Consider the following 6,239-nt stretch of genomic DNA (forward strand, 5'->3'; position numbering starts at 1 on the left):
AAGCCCAGCAGGTTGAGGCTGTGGTGGCCGGGAGCGGCCGCTGCATTCCAGTCTGGGCGACAGAGTGAGACTCCAACTCGGAAAAAAAAAAAAGAGAGAGAGAATTGGGATATCATTCAACGTTGGTTTGGGGCAAATTACTCAACCTCTTTAGTTTTCCTTTGTTTCAGGTAGCTTTAATAAACAACCTAAGCCTTGCAGTTTTTTGAATGAACAGAGTTCAGAATACTCTATGCTATAATTTGAGCAATTTGTTATACCATAATGATTTGACCAAAGTATTTCTTCCAACCTTGGCTACAAGCTCCAGGGCTGGGGGCAGAAGGGAACCCTGCATGTCTAATTAGTGGAGTACCTCCAGAACTGCTAACATGCTGGGGTATAAAAGGTGCTCGATAAAAGTGGCTGATTGTTCAGGATGTACACCTCACCTTCAGGAGGCGTGTGATACTAAAATGAGTCTAAGGGTTCTGGGATGGCAGCATGATCCAACCACTACAAGATCTGTATTATGCCTGTTGTAGTATCAAGAATAGATAAAACTTAGACCTAGAGGTCTCAGCCAAACGCAGCAATGTGCCCCTCTAGTCCCAGCTACCCGGGAGGCTGAAGCAGGAGGATTGCTTGGGCTTGGGAGGAGTTCAAGGCCAGCCTGGCAACACAGCAAGACAATCTTAAAAAAACTAAAAGTAGTTGGGCTCGGTGACTTGGCCTGTAATCCCACGCCTTTGGGAGGCTGAGGTGAGTGGATTGCCTGAGCCCGCGGGTTCGAGACCCGCCTGGGCAGCGAGACCTCATCTCTACAATAAAATCAAAAAAATCAGCCGGGCGTGGTAGTGCATGCCTGTAATTCCGGTTACTCAGAAGGCTGAGGCGGAAGGATCACTGGGGACCAGCAGGCTAGGCTGCGGTGACCAGGAGCGGCCACTGCACTACAGTCTGGGCGACCGAGTGAGACTCCAACTCAAAAAAAAAAAACTAAAAGTAGACCTGGAATCTGGGCTGAATCCTTCACATGTGGGAGAAAGTGATGATGGGGCAGATGGATTCTACAGTATAGAGAGAGAAGGAAATTGATCTGAGGGATGTCAGCTGCTCTTGGGATACCAGTAGCAATATATTCGTGAATGGGAAGACTTTTTTTTTTTTTGGAGTCTCACTTCTTCTCCCAGGCTACAGTGCAGTGGCACACATGCTCACGGCCACCCCAGAGCTGACCTTCTGGGTTCCAGCAATCCTTCCACCTCAGCCTTCTGAGTAGCTGGAACTACAGATGCGTGCTATCATGCCTGGCTATTTTTTATTTTATTGTAGAGACGAGGTTTTGTCAGGGTGCCAGGGATGGTCTCAAACCCGCGGGCTCAGGCAATTCACTCCCCTAGGCCTCCCAAAGTGCTGGGATTACAGGATGAGCCACCAAGCCCGGCCAGGAAGACATAATATCACACAATCACCAACACTTCATAATTAATACACAATGAACTTCAGTAAGACCACCACTGGATTAGTGTTTACATGTTTTACAATTTTTTTAAAATAAAATGGCTGGATAGGATCATTCTGATCCTCATAGGAGAACTGCTCAGGAACTTAAAAAACAAACAAAAAGAATATTTATAAATTGAAAAATTCAGGAAAGAGGTGCTCCTCTATTGGCCTATCAGAGTATATCAGATAGGGATTCTGAAAAAGGTACACCGATGGGAGTATAAATCCTAACATTTTACTCAAGTAACCTAGATGTAATTACAATGAATATCTGTATTTTTATGACACTATCCCCTGTGAAATTATATGATTACTGGGATATGTTTAAAATAATATAGGTTGGAAGTTAAGAGATGGGAGATAAAAACCATATCCAAACTATATCAAGACCAGTTGTGCATTGCTAAGTGTTAAAATAGGGTAATGGGTACTCAGAGATACCTTCTACATAGTGATCTCTAATTTTTTTTTTTTTTTTTTTTTTTTTGAGTCAGGGTCTCACTGTGTTGCCCAGGCTGGAGTGTAGTGACATGATCACAACTCAGTGCAGCCACAACTTTCTGGGTTCAGGTGATCCTTCTGCCTCAGCCTCCCAAGTAAGTGGGACTACACAGGTGCATGCCACCATGCCTGGCTAATTTTTTTTTTTATTTATTTGTAGAGATGAGATTTCATTATATTGCCCAGGCTGGTCTCAAACTCCTGGGCTCAAGTGATCCTCCTGCCTTGGCCTCCCAAAGTTCTGGGATTACAGGCACGAGCCACCATGACCAGACATCTAACTTTCTTTAGATGTTTGCCAGATTCCATAATAGTAAGTGAACATAAGTATTTAATCTACAAATGTAGGATTTAAGTATAAACAAAAGAATTGCATGATACAGTGGCTACTAGATTCTAATGTGTATAGTATTAGATATTTTCCTTTAGATACCATGGAGAAATGAATGATATTAAAGAAGGACATGCCACCCTCTCAGTAAATCCCAACACAAACCAATTTGTCCTCAGGTGTTGGAACAAACTGTCATTTGTTTAGCTGAACACTCAGTGAAATAACTGGTTTGGATTTGGAAACCATAAAAAATTACACATATTTTTTGTAGAATCATACTCCAGACCTCAGATGCTCAACCAAAATGAAAAACAAAAGGGAAATGAGAATGACAATGGCAACAGCAAAATGTCATACTAAACTCATTGAAATGTAGTGGTAAGTGAACTGTTTACCCATACCCACACTTTAAACTGCTGTTTCTTACTCTCTCACTTAGTTTTTCTTTTCCTTTTTTTTTTAACTAAACAGATATTTGACTTCCTAAAAGTTATATGTACGTGATATATCATCTATGTATATACACGGTGTTTACCAATGCAGATTTGTTAAAGGAAGGGGAAATGCTATCAAATGGAAATTCCTTCAAAAAAGAATGACTGATTAAATTATAATCTGTTCTATGTAGCCATTAGCAAGCATGAACTAAATTTTGAAATCTTGAAAAGATGTTAATATTATGTTGGTAAATTTTTTTTTTTCAAATAACCGGCCAAGTATAGCGTATTTTGAAAGCCTATGCCTACACATTCCTAGGTGTAACAGAAAAGAACATGTGAAAATACATACACCAACTCATTAATACAGGCTATCTCAGGATGATGTACCTGAAGTGATGGAGGGAAATTTAACTTTACCTACATATGGTTTTATTACTCAATAACATTCATGATTTTTGTACACAGTAAGTCCTTTATACAAACTTCATAAATATAGATAGGCAGGTAGATAGATAGACAGATAGATAGGCATATACACTCACATTTTTTACAAAGGAAATTGTAAAGGGAAGATCTTATAACTATCACTCATATTTCTGATAGAGAAATATCAAAGGTATAACTCTTAGGGAAAAATACAGGCATTAAATTGATTTAACTAATTGATCATAATTGTGTTTTTTTTTTAAAAAGCAAAGTATTTGGTTTGCTGATCTCTGACAAGTGTTCTGCCAATTAACTTCCTGAGTGAAGAATAAAAACTTCATACAAGTCTGTCATCAGCTTCTCTCTTTGGTCTGCCAGTTATTTCCACATGGGATGGAATGAGAACTCTTAGGAGTATGGTTACACTTTTCTGGGACAGCTTGAGAGAACTTATTCGTCAGCAACAGCAGAGATCAATGCATACAGAATTCATCAATTTTACACCGTCACCCCACTCACATCTACTGAGCCTTCTGACATTGAAACAAAGGGTTTTTCTGAATTCTCAAGTTTCCAAGCCAAGCCTTGTTCCAAAATGAGAAATCTAAACGAGAATGCTACAGGCTGCCTGCCAAGTTTCCAGTACCCTGGCTAAGATACCCAGTGAGTCTAAGGATCCAGAGATTTCAGCTGATAGGTCAGCAGAGGAAGTAGCTAGAACACTGACCCACTCTAGATCCACTTCTTTTTTATAAACAGTAAAAGGAAGATCTCTGATTCCTAATCTAAGCAATGTGCCATGTCTCATTACAAATCATATTCTCTTTTTCACTCAGACAGAGAAAATGCTTTTCTCTACATGTGAAATACAAATTGTTATCCGCCTTCACAACCAGCATAGGGCCTGGCTCACAGGGCTGCTCAGAAATCTGAGGTCCACAGCAGCCTATTCAGAACACTTATACAAATGATAAAGGTATTCAAAGAAAGGCACACAATGAGACAGTGACTGGAAAGGAAAAAGGACTCCATGGTGGGCCTTGACTAGACCTGGCCGGGCTCGGTGGCTCAGCCTGTAATCCCAGCACTTTGGGAGGCCGAGGTGAGTAGACTGTCTGAGCTCGTGAGTTCGAGACCTGCCTGGGCAATTTGGCGAAACCTCGTCTCTGCAATAAATCAAAAATTAGCCAGGCGTGATAGTGCACGCCTGTAGTTCCAGCTACTTGGAAGGCTGAGGCGGAAGGATGGCCGGAGCCCAGCAGGTCGAGGCTGCAGTGGCTGGGAGCAGCCAGTGCACTCCAGTCTGGGTGACAGAGTGAGACTCCAACTCAAAAAAAAAAAGAAAAAGAAGAAGACTAGACCTAATTCCAAAGACAGGTAAGTCAATGGAAACAAAAACACCAAATTCTTATACTTTATCTAGTATCAAAATCAACCCAAATTATAAGCAACTCATTGTAATACATTCCTAAATACATTCTTTAATTGCCATTTTTTATTTTTAAAAGTATTTAAATAACTGAATCCAGATATATTTTTGTATATGCCATAGACTGTTACATTTAAAAGAGTCACAATAGGAACAACAGACAACAGAGAATCAGAAAGGTCAGGGGCAAGAGGGAGGTGGATGATGAGAAAGTACTTAATAGGTATAACATATGTTATTTGGGTGATGAATATATCAAAGTCCAAACTAGAACACTACTCTACACAATCTATGCTTGTAACAAAATTGCACCTGTACTCCATAAATGCATACATAAATTAAATGTAAAAGCCACAATCACCTATTATTATATGGGATACAAATAATCTCAATCAAATCTCACAGTGGGAAGCCTGGTAGTGTTATTTTTATATCTTAATGTTTCACCAGGATAAATGTCCACTGAGTTGCATGACCTGTAAATTCTCACAACAGGTTATCAGACAACTGGCAAAAACTTAAGAGACAATGCAAGTTCTCGAATTTCCAAAAACTTTAGCTCTCGAAGCAGAAAACAAAGGAAATTGTAAGAAAATAGTAACCTACCCTAACATAAGCCCTGCCCCACCCACCTCTTTTGCCTAAAGAATACTTGCCAATGGATCAAATCCCTAACCCACAACTAAAAATCAATCTGAAACTAAAGTTAACAAAACTGGCTCCAGAGTCTTTTCATTACTTCAGTCATAGCTATCCACAAACAATAAAAGTTTCCTCAAAAATGCATAATTTTCCCAATTCGAATGCAGTCTTCAAAACTAAAAATACAAAAATTCAAGAAAAGATAAGAAAAGCACAGAAATAAAAGTATTTGCAAGCCAGGTACAAAATAGTCAAAATGCAATTAATTTAACAAACTTTGAGTCATACGTAAAGTTGCATGGCAAGTCAATTTTTTATTAAAAAAAAAAAAAAATTGGTCATATACTTTTCCCTGAAAATTAAAGGACACACTGAAAAGCATCTATAAGTTTCCTAAGAAGCAGGATTAATCTGCTCTGCTCTAACAATTAATCTGAAGTCTATTTCCTTACTATGCAGATGAAAGAATATCATTATTTAAGCCCCTACTTGTTTTTTCAAAGGTACTTGAATTCTAAAAAGCCACAAAGAGAAAGAAACAGGAGTGGACAACCCTTATACTAGACCTTCCACCAAGCACAACATTTCATGCTGAACCCTACTCCCCGACTGCTTGTCTCTAAAGCATGGTTGTATGCCATTCTCCCACATAAATGACTTTCAGTGGCTTCCTATTGTTGAATCAGTCAGTTCTCAGCCTTTGTCTGCTTTTCATATGTTCCAAAATAATCTATTATGGATAATCAGCCTTATTTCCAATTACTCCCAAACCAGTAAAAACAAGCAAGTAAAAAACACATGATGGCTTATACAAAGTTCTTTCAAATTTATAGTCTACGTAAATTATAACAGATAGCAGGGCTTGATAGCTCAGCCTGTAACCCCACGCTTTGGGATGCTGAGGTGAGTGGACTGCCTAAGCCCGCGGGTTCGAGACCCGCCTGGGCAACTTGGCAAGACCTTATCTCTACAATAAATC

The 6,239-nt window shown here is 39.5% G+C and overlaps 1 protein-coding gene across 1 annotated transcript in view; it reads right to left on the bottom strand.

The window, feature by feature from the left end:
- ADGRA3 (adhesion G protein-coupled receptor A3) overlaps positions 1-6,239 on the bottom strand; it is a 131,723-nt gene that overhangs the window by 67,882 nt on the left and 57,602 nt on the right. The gene's annotated exons all lie outside the window — the stretch shown is intronic.

This window comes from Carlito syrichta, unplaced genomic scaffold (genome assembly GCF_000164805.1).
Source record: "Carlito syrichta isolate Samal-C Ts95f unplaced genomic scaffold, Tarsius_syrichta-2.0.1 Scaffold303160, whole genome shotgun sequence".
NCBI lineage: Eukaryota > Metazoa > Chordata > Mammalia > Primates > Tarsiidae > Carlito > Carlito syrichta.